The sequence below is a fragment of the Xenopus laevis genome, chromosome 3L, assembly GCF_017654675.1.
Source record: "Xenopus laevis strain J_2021 chromosome 3L, Xenopus_laevis_v10.1, whole genome shotgun sequence".
Lineage (NCBI taxonomy): Eukaryota > Metazoa > Chordata > Amphibia > Anura > Pipidae > Xenopus > Xenopus laevis.
Window position 1 is genome coordinate 44057184 of NC_054375.1, and position 13511 is coordinate 44070694.

The window sequence follows — 13511 nt, forward strand, 5'->3', positions numbered from 1 at the left end:
CTATGTCTAAGATTCTGTATGTTTCATTTAATATATTTATATGTAACATTTTGTTTTTAAATCTTAGCAACAAGATACCATTTACTTCTACATTTGGTGATGGGTTTCCTCTCAGTCACATGACCATCATGGGGGCGGGCACGAAGTGGTGAGTGACATGTTTTTAGTTATTTATTCATGGAGGGCTTACTGTGAACAGGGTCTTGATAAAGGTCTTAGAATTAGACCGAAACGTTGACCAGCTCTTTTTAAATGTAAATTAATAAAAATGGATTTTTAACCTTTTTGCCAAATCCTGGTGTGCATCTTCGTTTTTGCAAACTACGTAATCTGCCACTGAAGGTAGCACCCAGGTATTTCACTTTAACGGTGTGCACTAGGAGCTTTTTGGATTGTGGATAATTGTATACCCTGGCAGGGTATTCCTTTCAGCACCCGATTATTTGAATTTTTGCCTTATAATATTGGAGTCATCGTTTGATTTATCAACTATTAAATCTCTAAAGGCAAGCACTTCTGCGTGCAAGATGGAGGAATACATTGATCAAGCATGCTTTACATCTGACTATGCGGAAACATGGCATATTACTGAAGCAGATGCAGATCGCGTTTTATGGCAACAAAGTCACACTGATGTTCCCTTCAAAATTAACAACAAAGATGTCAGTATCGAGTGCGAATGATTAAACAAAAGAGAGACTGACCTGGACCTACATGGCTTATTCTTGTCGGACTACTACCGTGCCAAACGGATACCTTGTGGTTTCCGCATCCACAATGTTCCAACGATAGGCAGAATGAATCCCGACTTCTGCAAAAAATGGATAGGGGTACTGAATAGGTGCTCCTTCGATTTGATGATACTGGTCATTGAAGAGGCGGCTGGAGAATTGACCAAAGTAAAGAAATCCATAGCAGCGTTTGAATCGGAACATGTCCAGCTATTCAAGAATGGCGCTGACAGCGAACTCCTGACCCGCATCGGTGAGAAAGTGTAGGCATATAAACAGGACCTGCTAAGATTCAAGCGGGAGAAACTCCGCAGAGTTAACGAGGATTACGCCACACACAGAGTATACAGATGGCTAAGCGGTGATCGCCAGCAGCCACAATACAACGCTCAGCATAGGAGAATACCACGAGGCAAGCTCAACAAACCTTTGAACTCCGTGGATGCGAGCTCTGGAGATTCGGAGGGTGATGACAACACGCCAGCAGCCACACAGCTGATCCCTCCAAATCCGGAACCGATGGATCGCCCGGTGGCCCCCCTTTTTTTAGACACAGCAGCGCATATGAAGGACCGACCACCATCAGGACGCGGACGCACAAGAAGCGCCCAACAAGGAGGGGGAACAAGAGGCCGCGGTCGCAACAGGGAGTAGATCTTCCTATTTTCAACTTATCACAACACTCCTTAACAGCAGCAGAACTGCATCTCCTACAAAGAGGTTTGTCATATGTTCCTACTAATCATTTTGACTCTTTTGAATGGGAAGTGGATTGTTTCAAGTTTTGTCGCATATTGTCCCTGAAAGATTATTTCAAAGATACTGCCTCTACTACTACGGGTACATCAGTGTTGAAACTGAAAAGTGCATTCACGCCCCCTTTGACTAATCCTACTATAAAATTATTTAAACAAGGAATTGAGAAAGTTGGGGATAATGTATATAGTATATACACCTCAGGAAAACTGCTGGGAGTTTGAATATATGTTTGCTCTTATGGGCAGGGCCCTCATCAACTCTAGGATCTGGTATTGGTATGCATGTAATTCTGTATGTTCTATGTATAAATCAATTTACCATACATCGGTGCGGAATATGTTGGCGCTTTATAAATACATGTTAATAATAATTAGAATATGTAACGGGTATGTATGGGTAAGTTACTTCCCATTGCTATCTTTTGCATTTGAACTTGTAAGCATTTTTCTGAGTATTTATGTTTGTTATTATAACACATGATAAGTGTCTCAAGAAGCTGAGAATGGCATTTCAGCAACAGCTGACGTGCTGAAAATTGCACATTCCTGTATAAGAATTGACTCATGGTAAATACCATTACATGCTACTGCCAGCTAATTATTTAAGGCTGAGTGGTTCTGTCTCTGCAGAATGATGCAAGTGACACGACTGATCTTTCTCCCTCTCTCTCTCTCTCGTGAACTGTTTTCATGAAAAGAAGGAAAGGTCAGTTTGTCATTTTACTTGATCCCATTCTCTCATTATTGTGAATTTTCTTCTGTATTCAAACAAATGAGATCATACGTGAAGCAATGCAAGGCGGAGATACTTAAAGCCATTAGTCTTGGCACAATGTGGAGAGTTGTGTTGTCAAGTTGTGCCGGTATTTGTATATACAGAAAAGTAAACTAACTATAAAGTGCATGATGCTCTTGTATTAATCGGTGTTTGTAACGCTGGTAAATATTGACTCTATTTCCTGCCTTTGAAAGAAAACAGATAATTAAAACATTTGACTCGTTTCGTGGTAATACTCTTCTTCTGCATGGATGGACCTATTCAATTCTCACGAGTTATACAAAAGCCTTACAACTGGAGGCCAAAAGCAGCTTCTGCAGATCTTCAGAACAGGATGTAATTGAATACAACCGCTAAACCAGTCCATCGCTCTCGCTTAAGAGGCAGCCAATCCTGTTTCAAATGTTGAACTTTATCTTAAATTAAGTATTTTACATGCTGCTCATTTATCCACATAGAAATGCACCAATGCAGGATGTTTTTGAAACACATTCACTCCATTTCAGGGATACGATCATAATTTCCTTTTCAAATATTTCTCTTTCATTGGTCTATTTACTTCAACTTAGTGAAGGGCAGTTTATTGGTTCCAAATCTATCTCTATTGTGTAAAAAATGTGGCAACCCTACATGGCCTTGCCTTGCTAAAGTTTCTGAGTTACGCTGCTAATGAATGCAATTAAAGACTCTAGGTTCTGCAGTGAAGTAAGAAGTTTCACATAGCATTTAAAAGCAAGTAAAAATTTTTCATGTCTTTACTACTTACCATGTTTATCCTTGTACAGATTCTGACTAGTTGCCTTCAAAAGTTTAATAAAATACATTTTTAAAAAAATGACAAATTACACATTTGAGTTAATTTACTAACAGCAAGTAAAGCTGCACTATTAACATGTGGCACCTAATCAAATTTTCTTCCTCTGGCTGCGTAAACATGTACGTAAATGAGCCCTGAGTTTTTGGCACAAATATTAGTTTTTGATTATATTTATTATACTTTGATTATATTGACTAAGCAATTTTATGGTGTCATTAAAACACAGAGGCACTGAACCATAGCTCAAATACTACCCCAAATCACACCATAACTTTAACCCTATATCTATGCTTTTTTTTATAAACAAAACAACCTATATATGTTACATGGAGTCCAGCATTAGGTACAAGTCGACACAGAGAAATGCAACAATAAAAGCCATTGTGGAGTTGATTGGACACACCAATCATTCATTGCAACTGTTTTCTTAATGCAGCATATTCGGCAGGGATTACATTACTCTATGATCCCCAGAAGGCAGATAGTTGGTGTTATGACCCTTCAGAAGTCCAGGTTGTCCACCAGGAAATTTATGACTTGGGTCCAAATGTTATCAGAAGTTAACGGTTTGCAGACATTCCCACATCAAATTGAAAAAGTCGCTGCTAGTTCCTGGCACCTAGGACAGGAGTCATCAGGAATTTGACCCATTTGCTTAAGTCAGATGACAGTTAAATAGAGATGGCGTATGGTCTTGTATTGTATTAGCCTATCCGTAAGTGAGATAAAACAGGTGTAAGCATTGTCTGTTGCCTCATCGTCTTGTTTAAGGCCCGGAATCTTGCTAGACCACCACTCTTGCGCTGTCCGGAAGGTTTTCGGGGCCAGACAGAAGTAGGTCCTGATACAATCAGGATACTAACTTAGAGGGATTGGGGTCATGACGGATTTCTTTTATGATAAGGCAAGACAGTCGAGGGGTGAGAGTGGTAAATTGGGAGTGAAGAAATGTCAAACTGAAGGTATTTTAAAGTGGAATTTGAGCTGCTTGCCACTTTTGTTGAAGTGGTGGATCTTTATCTGGGCTTTGAAGTGGTATCTAGGAAAGCAAATTAGCATTTTTCTCCAATCTCATTCTATGGCTAATGCCACAAGGGGCTGTTTCTAGGCCTGCGTATAAGCACAGGGGGAGAAATATCCCCTCCACTCATATCTTCTGTCTACTGTGTCTGCACTTGGAGCCACTGCGTTAGGCCAGGTGCTGACACACAAAATGGATTTCAATTCCGAAATGCATACTCATGCATGTGTTGCCAAACATGTGTCTGCCCCTAAACTGATGCAGTGGCTCCAGATGCAGACACAGGAAAACAGGAGAGGACAGAATGGAGATTATTTCAAATCTCTCATATTTCGGAAAAGAACAATTCCTTATGAATACAAATGCTGCATATCAAAAGACAAAAAATCCAACAAAACAAAGCTCCAAAACTCACAGTTTAAAAGGTATATATTCCAAAACATAATCATGGTATTCAGCCAAGGGTCCTAATCAGTTCTCAGGAGCCAGACCAAGACTGGCAACAGGGGCTTAGCTACAGAGTAAGCAGACCCTGCAGTTTCAGGGGACCCAGGAGTGCCGGGGCTAGTGAGGCTATAATTAATGATCAATTATAAATATATATTGGCAGTATAGGCCAACTTATTAATACATTGGGGCCCTAAATTAAATTTGCTGAATCTTCATACTCCTGTTCCAAACATGTTTTAATTTAATGAATATTTGCTGTGTGCTGGTATAATGATGCTTACTCTTCGGAAAAGTCCCTTTCTCCTGTACTCTTAAACGAAGAACAATAAATTGCTTTTTCATTTGTAGGTGGTAAAGGCATTGCATATTCTCTCTCTAATTTTAACAGATGGAAACCTGTATCAGTAATTATGAGCCCCCGTGTTAATATAGCAGTATATGCAGTAGCTTGAGGGTCCCCAATCTGTTTTAACCGTGCACCAGATTCAAATATAAAAAGAGTTGGGGAGCAACACAGGCATGAAAAAGTCCCTAGGCGTGAATCAAGGGCTGTGATTGGCATTTGGTAGCCCCTATGTTAACTGACAGCCCACGGGAGGTTTGTTTATTTGTTTTTAGGTTTTTATGCAACCAAAACTTGCCCCCAAGTAATGAACTTAAAAACAAGTACCTGCTTTGTTGCCACTGGGAGCAACATCCAAGGGGTTGTTGAGCAACATGTTGCTCACAAGCCACTGGTTGGGGATCACTGCAGTGGATGTTAAAAAATTACAGTACATTTTGGAGCAGATTTCAAACAAATCATCATTTGCAATGATGCAGATAATTGGGCTTTCCCTAGTTGCTGAGATGCTAACAAGAGTATTTCAGCACACTTTATCCAATGCATAGTATTAATTACATCAGTACTGGAAATTTTCAACGTACAACTGTGAATTACAGCTTTCCATGGTTCATAGTTAAGCAACTTGGAATGTAGTTCTGGTGTCTCTGGAATCTTGGCCTCCTGAGATATATATTTTTTTTTTTTACATTTTATATACATCAATGACCTCTTTAGTAGTACAAAGGCCCTGTAATTAATCATGTTAGTTTAAATCCTTGTCAGGGCTACATGTTATTTCACCCTGTCTAAGCATACGTTATTAGCATATGCAAGATATCCAAACAAGAGAATAAGAGCACATAGAAACAAAAGCAGAAAAGGCTGGGAAAGAAAAGAGCACAACAGATGAACTCTGGGTATAACCATCTGAACTAAAAGGTACATCATGCATATAAAACGCTGTGTGCATAAAAGCAAAGGGTAATTTAGAGCAGTGTTGGGAAAAAAAAGTCTACTTGACTTCAGTTACAAGTGTTTCTCATTTTGTTAGTGAGTTTGGAAAAGTATTTTGTGGTAATGTGGCTCCCCGCACAAAAACAGCAGTCTTGTCAAGCTTTATGACTGTGACTTCTTTTATGTCTAAAAAGGCCTGAACTACCAGAGTCAAGGATCATCTGGGTTGCAGGGTTCTAATTCTTTATAACATTTCAATACTATATTGGGTGAGAACAGAAAGTTAAAAAAGGCAAAACAGAGGCTGTCTGTGTAAAGGACCTATGGCCCAAGCTGAAGTCTTCAACTCTAGATCCCACAAATAATCCATATAAACTATACTTCTCTACAAACCTCTTTTGAACTCATAAATCCTAAACAATTAATCATATATTCTACTCATTGGAAATTGAAAGTAATACTGCAGTGTTCTGCAATAACGTTAAGTAGATAAATATATATGGCTCCAAGACTACATCCAGTGTGTCTACAGCTTCTCTTCACATTTTGCAGTTCCAACCATTCTTGACAGCTCAGTTCCACTCTGCCACAAACCCTGTCAATTTTCAAGCTGGCTTAACCCCCTTTCAAGCCCATGATTTGGGACTTTCCCCCCAAAAATGAGACCATTGTGAGGTATGTAGTGATGAGCAAAACTCACCTTGCCTTACCAGAAACATTGTGGAAAACACTGTGATAATCCTATCACAGTAACTACACAGAATCTACACCTCTGTGAATTTCTTTACATGTCACCTCTTTGAAGAATTACAATGTGCCATTGTGATTGGATTAGTGGAAGAGTTTATATGCCGAGAACTTCCCACACCAGTCAGTTGAACTGAAGAAGCTGCTCGGATGAGTAGTGAAACATCTTCATTGATTACTCAGCAAGTCCAGTTGTTTTTAGATTTACCTATACTAGATATACCATGACCTGGATGAATGAAAATCTTCATAGTCATTGTGAAAAACAGTTGTAACAGGGCCATCCGTGGCAGACCCAAGACCGGGGCTCTGGTTGCCGACATAGGATGATAATTGTACAAAATGTAATACTTCTACTACATATTCTCTCCTCTCTCGGAACTTCTCTCAAGCACACACACTGGAGCTTATTTCACCGAAGTCTCCAATGCACCTGTCCCACCGGAATGCAGGGACAGAGTGCTGTTAGCTGTTCCAGGGAGGTCCTCCTTCACCCCTTTATCTGCTGTGACTGAACGTACAGTGTCCAAGCTTCCACCGTAGGTTCTCTCTAATGAAACCTACACCTACATGCTCAAATCCCAAACACTGGCGCACTATCGCCTTTAGGGGCTCTATCCCCACCTAGTCACTTCTCATTGGGACAACAGGCTATCTGTGCTTGCTAGCCCTCTCTAACTTTCACTCCTAGAGTGAATTTACTTGCCATTGTTATCCTCTAGCTAGTCCTAACCGTACTAACCTCAGCGTAGGTCTGGCCACTTTGCTCTGGATGCTGCCTCTTGATTCTCTTATGCTAAAAGAGGCACTGGCCTTATATAGCTCCAGCTGCTGGCTAAATCTCCACATTGCACTTAAAAAAAAAAAAATATATATATATATATATATATATATATATATATATATTTTTTTTTTTTAACCTCCTTACACAGTCTTGATGTCTGCTTGGTACCAGGGAGTTCATCATTTAGGAGAATATATCCTATTTTTCCCACCAAAATAACATTTTTAAATAAAAATGATTAAAGTTATGTGATTGATTGTAACTCTTATGTATAAATAGAAGCTGCAATATTGCCTGCCTTGCGTTTGGTATTTGGGTTTGGTATTTTCCCTGGACGGGAAAGATATGGCGGGGTCATTTATAAAGTTCACACTGCGCATATTTATTTGTAAATGGTTGCATTGCCCATGTTTTTTCCTGATCACTGAAATATTGCACTGCTGTGCCTGTCTTTCTGTTTTTTGTGAATTCGCATAGCGCAAAAAAACTTCCAAATGAGATGAGTGTTTGCAAGGTCGTTGTGCACGAAAATATAGTTGACGGTAATTTAAAATTCTTAATTTGCCAATACTATTTCGTGAATATTTTCTCCACCATCAAAGTTCTGGAGTAACTCAAACGCAGCGTGTGTGCATAAATATTCACAATTTGTCATTATAACATGTTTAAAAATCCCTTATGGATATTCAAAGTGTGAATAAAAATTCGCAATTCTGTTTGCGCATTAAATAAACCACTCTTTGCCAGGTTTATAAATATAACAATGAGCAGGGCAAATATTTTGACTATGCAAATTATTTATTATAAATGAGCCCCACTGAAAGCAAGTAGGAACACAAATCTGTTACTAAGAACAGGTGGCACAGATTATTGTATCTAAAGAATAATTTAGACCTAGCAAATATAGCAATACCGAGTACTATCTAAATGGAAAAAACACAGAGAAGACTTGTTTTCACAGTAAGCTGTGGCCCCGGCTTCCCTACTGTGTTTTAAGAGAGGATATACAGAAAATAAACCTGGTACATTATACATTCAGACACCAAAGGAAGTACATTTAGCAATTGACCAGGGGGCTGCAGCTGATATATGACCTCTAACGAAACCTTTCCACATACAAAAAAGAAGTGTTTCCTCAACACCAAAGAAAGTGAAGAGACATAAACCTACAGGGAAAATGCTCTTTTTCCCCCAATTCCAGTGTGTGGGCTGCAGATCTGTCTGTTGGCATTTCCGGATGACAACAGGAGATTTCTGCAAACAAAGCCAGACACGGATCATTTTTTATCCCAAAGCATCGCTTAGAAGCCATAGAGTGGCTGCCCAACACAGCTGTTATTTCCAGTGCTGAAAATGTGTTGTCAGTCACTCCCCATCACTTGCAATAAAAGCCATTATGAAAATTGTAGATTCAGATTCTTGATACAGTAAATATTGCTTTTTTAAGATCTTAAATATTTTAAAACCTTATAAATAAATGTTTTAGAAATGTGCCACACGCTGATCATCCCACCTGCTACATCCCCCCCCCCCGCTCACACATAACCGACCCACCCGCAATCAATTATCACCCCCCACGCTCGCACTTAGCTGCACTTATATGTTTTAGAAATGTGCCACACCCTGATCATCCCACTTGCTACATCCACCCCCCGCTCACACACCCTGGCACAACCGACCTGCCCGCAATCAATTATCACCCCCCACGCCTGCACTTACCTGACACTTCTTGGCTGCTGCAGACACAATCGCTTGGGACTGAGCGGGCAGGAGATTCAACAACTGTCAAAATCTCTTATCCAGTTCTCAGTTAAGGTGTGGCAATTTGGTGGCCTGGGCTTTTGTGAACTGCTCACAAATCTGGGCCTGGACTGATCAGAGGCCTATAGAAGCTCAGGCCCAGGCATAGTCTAACACAGAGCTGGGTCAAGCAGTATTGGTACTAAGAACAAACACTACTTAACCTAGCACATTGCATCACATTCAGTCTGCACAACTCTCCCATGGGCCTCACCACCAACTATACCCACATGCATTGCCTGCCTACCCCCTAGTTCCAGTCCTGGTCTAACTATAGGGATAATTATGATAGTAGTACTGCAAGCCTATACTGCAGGGATGGCTTATGGCCATGCCATTTCTTGTTCTCATATAATTATTGTTGTGTATTTCAAATGCACATACATTATGAAATAAATTTAGTAATTTTGGCAAAGGAAAGGTAGAAGATTTGAAGTAGCACAAAACAAAAAAGGAAATCTTGGAAATGTATACCTTTAACACCCGTATTTCCTGAATGTAGAGAAGTCTGGAAAAACTCGAACGAATATTACCGACCCGAAAACACGAATCAAGTTTTTTGGCGGATAAAAACTTGAATGTCAGGAAGGCTATGAGTCACTGTACCTCTACCATTGACTTCTACGTGAAATCGGCAGGTTTTAGGTGGCGGATAGTTAAATTACATTTTTTCCCAAGGTCCAGGTATGATAAATATCTAATTTGAATTCAAGATAGGGTTATTCCCAACAGGAATTTGACCAAAAATCCGACTCGAAAATTCGAATTCGATTTTCTAATTCGAACCTTAATAAATCTGCCCCTAAATTTAAGCATTAAAGATGAGCACCCATTTAGGTTTTTTATAGGAGCATATTTATCAAGGAGTAAAAGTGAAAGTTTGCACTGAAGTGAATAGAGAGCTGTTCAACGCCCCTCTGTGGTAAGCCCTAAATTTTTATTTTTACCCTTTGATGAATAAGCTCCTTAGAGAGGGAAGATTCTTAATTTAATGCTCGTATTCCATATGCCTCTATATGTCCAGTAGTGGTCAGCTGGAAGAATAAACACAGCGGGAAGTCACTTGTAGCCAATGAGCAGTGCTGATTCACAGCAATCAAATTCCTCCTATAAATATAAGCCACAGCAAAAGGGTGTGCTTCCATCTTCTTGCCAAGCTTTCTACCATTGTTTGACAAGTTATCACATGGAGGGCACTGTTTAATTAGATCATTCTAGTAAATAAATATAAGATTACCTAAGCAGAATAAGCTATACAGGTACTAACATTTTCGAAATGCAAATAGTGTTTTTCTTTTGCTTTGATATACTCACAGTGGAGCCCGTACGGGCAGGAAGACAAAAAAGTCAAATTATCATTATAAATAAACTTTATATAGATTAGCCTTATTCAATAGTTTATATGAATAAATACCCAAAATCTTCTTCTGTGGTTTCTAGCAGTCCAAAAGAACAGAGGCAAGTCATTTTGCATTTGAGTCTCATCACATTTTTAAATTTAACTGCTATTTTAAAGTTGACTTGACTACTCACACCCTTGAAACGTTGGCTTTTATTTATTAAATACCTGGAAGCAAGTGCTAGATAACTAATCTTTTCCCTTAGGGTAAGGCCACACGGGGAGATTCAGAGACATTTAGTCGCCTGGCGACTAATCGCCTCTTCTTCTGGGCGACAATCTCCCCCATCTGCCTTCCCCTACCTTCCTGTCTGCTATAATGAAAAATCATTGAGTGCAGTATGGCACTCGCGGCGCTTCATTTTCCGAAGTCGCCTGAAGTTTCCTTGTGGGGCAACTTCGGAAAACGAAGTGCCGCGAGTGCCATACTGCTGGCGATTTTTCATTATAGCCAGCCGGAAGTTCGGGGAGATTGTCGCCCCGAAGAAAAGGTGATTTGTCGCTGAGGCAACTAATCTCTCTGTGTGCCCTTACACTTAAAGAGGATGTTTACCTTTGAGTTAACTATTATTATGAGGTAGAGAGTGCTACTCGGGGACAATTTGCAATTGGTTTTCATTTTTTATTTGTGTTTTTTGAGTTATTTAGATCTTTATTCAGCAGCTCTCCAGTTTGTGATTTCAGGAATCTGCTTGCTAGGGTCCAAATTACCCTAGCAGCCAGGCATTGATTTGAATAAGAGACTGGAATATGAATAGGAGAGGGCCAGGATCGAATGATGAGTAATTAAAAGTAGCAATAACATTTAATACGTAGCTTTACAGAACATTTGTTTTCAGATGGGGGTCCGTGACCCCCTTTTGCAAGCTAGAAAGAGTCATAAGAAGAAGCCAAATAGTTAAAAAGCTAAAAAATATAAATAATTAAGACAAATTAAAAAATTGCTTAGAATTTTCCATTCTTTAACATGTTAAAAGTCAACTTAAAGGTGAACCAGCCCTTTAATGCTTAGTTAGAGGGCACTTGTGTCTGGGGATGGGGAATTAAGTGCTGCCTTCATTTTGTAACTACAGCTAATTTAGTGAACAGTGCAAGGCACGCCACTGCCATAAACTGGTGGAATGTACAGGACCCTGCTATAGCAGCCGTTGGCACTTCCTAGTTTGCTGAACGTAGGGTTGCCACCCGGCTGGTATTTTACCGGCCTAGCCGGTAAAATACCTGCCGGGGCCGGTATTACAAATTTACCGGCAATGTAGCTGCCGGTAAATTTGTAATACGATCAAAAGGAGCCCTCTGCCTGCCCCCAATCCCCTGCAACTTACCTTTTTTTTTCCCTCTTCTAGCGTCTGCAGGTCTCCGTCGCGTGGCCCGCCCCCTTTGACGTCACGCCCCACCCCTTTTGACGTCACATCCCGCCCCGTCCCCTTTTATAAAAAATTATAAAAGGTGGCAACCCTAGCTGAACGGAATGCAATCTAGGGGACCCACACATACCATTCCCAGTCTGAAGCTCAGGCAGGCAGAGCTGTATTCATGGGGAAAGATAGATTAGGAGCTCTGATAGATGCTCGAATAATTATTCATGACCCTGGGAGTGTCAAGTTTCTCTGTGGATGTCACTAGTTCCTTTATTCTCTCATTGTCTCATAAGTACCACGTTTCATTCAGTTCTCATTGCTTTAAAGCTAAAGTCATAGAAAGCCAGTGTGACATAAAACAGATTCAGGGTTGTCCGGCTTCGTACATGAGTTACTGGTAAAGTTAAAGTTTACCTGAGGTCGTTCAGTTGCTTTTTTTAAAATTGGAATATGCTCTATCTTAAACACATCCGCCGCTATACTGAGCTGTAGGGGCCAACTGTCAGCATATTTCATAGTTTTATTTGTTAACCATGTGTATGTTTTATGTTCTATTTATACATGTGCATTATGTTGTTTGTAAATGTGAAGTCACGTGTTTGGAAGAAACCAGGCTGCTGAAATTGAATAGACTTCACTGCCAGGAATAAGACCCCCCCCCCAGCCAATGCCCTGTTGTCCTACATATTCTAGAGAGTTTAGAGCTGAATCTTCTGAGTTTTCTGTCTGAAATTCTAAACCACAAACCATGTTCCTGGTGGAAGTCATACTGTACTACAGTACGTCAACGTCTTCAAAATCCTTCCTGTGACAGACATTCATATTCTTTTTGTTGTGCTTACCGTATATCTGCATATATTCCTACCCCTAAATAGGTGAAATCCTTTCCAGTTTAGCCAGGGATGAAGCAACCACATGTTTGCCATTATTTCCAAGGAAACCTGCTACAGTGAATGGTTGTGCACTATTGTATACAGATACCCGCGTTATCCAGAAAGCTCCAAATTATGGAAATGCCATCTCCCATAGACTCCATTTTATCCAAATAATCCAAATTTTTTAAAATGTTTTCCTTCTTCTCTGTAGTAATAAAACAGTAACTTCTACTTGATTCCCAACTAAGATATAATTAATCCTTATTGGAAACCAGCCTATTGGTTTTATTTAATGTTTACATGATTTCTAGTAGACTTAAGGTATGAAGATCAAATTTACTGAAAGATCCGTTATCTGGAAAACCCCAGGTCCCGAGCATTCAGGTCCCACACCTGTACAAATGTTCTACCTCCTACAGTAGGAGGACCCAACTAATCAGACTTCTCCATATGTTGCTAATGGGTTCATTTTTAGAATTACTATACGTGTTCTTTTATTATTGACACTTGAAAAGTCACAACGTTTGTACAAGGTCTAGTAACCTATAGCAATTAATTAGCATTTACTGGTCATTGTTTTGAAAATAAATGTCTGATTGTTTTTTGTGGGTTACATCAGCCCTATGAAAGCAAGGGACATGTGCAAACTAATTCCTATTCCAAATACCTAGGTCTCTTCAGGGTCGGATTTACATAGAGGGCACACCTAGG

General features: G+C 39.9%; 1 protein-coding gene across 1 annotated transcript in view; it reads left to right on the forward strand.

Moving 5' to 3' along the window:
- Nucleotides 1–67: 67 nt before the first annotated feature.
- The window catches only part of p4ha2.L (prolyl 4-hydroxylase, alpha polypeptide 2 L homeolog), a 95506-nt gene continuing 82062 nt past the window's right edge, over nucleotides 68–13511 (forward strand). Inside the window, exon 1 of the mRNA XM_041585174.1 lies at nucleotides 68–148. The gene's annotated coding sequence lies outside the window, so the exon portion shown is untranslated. The remainder of the gene's footprint in view (nucleotides 149–13511) is intronic.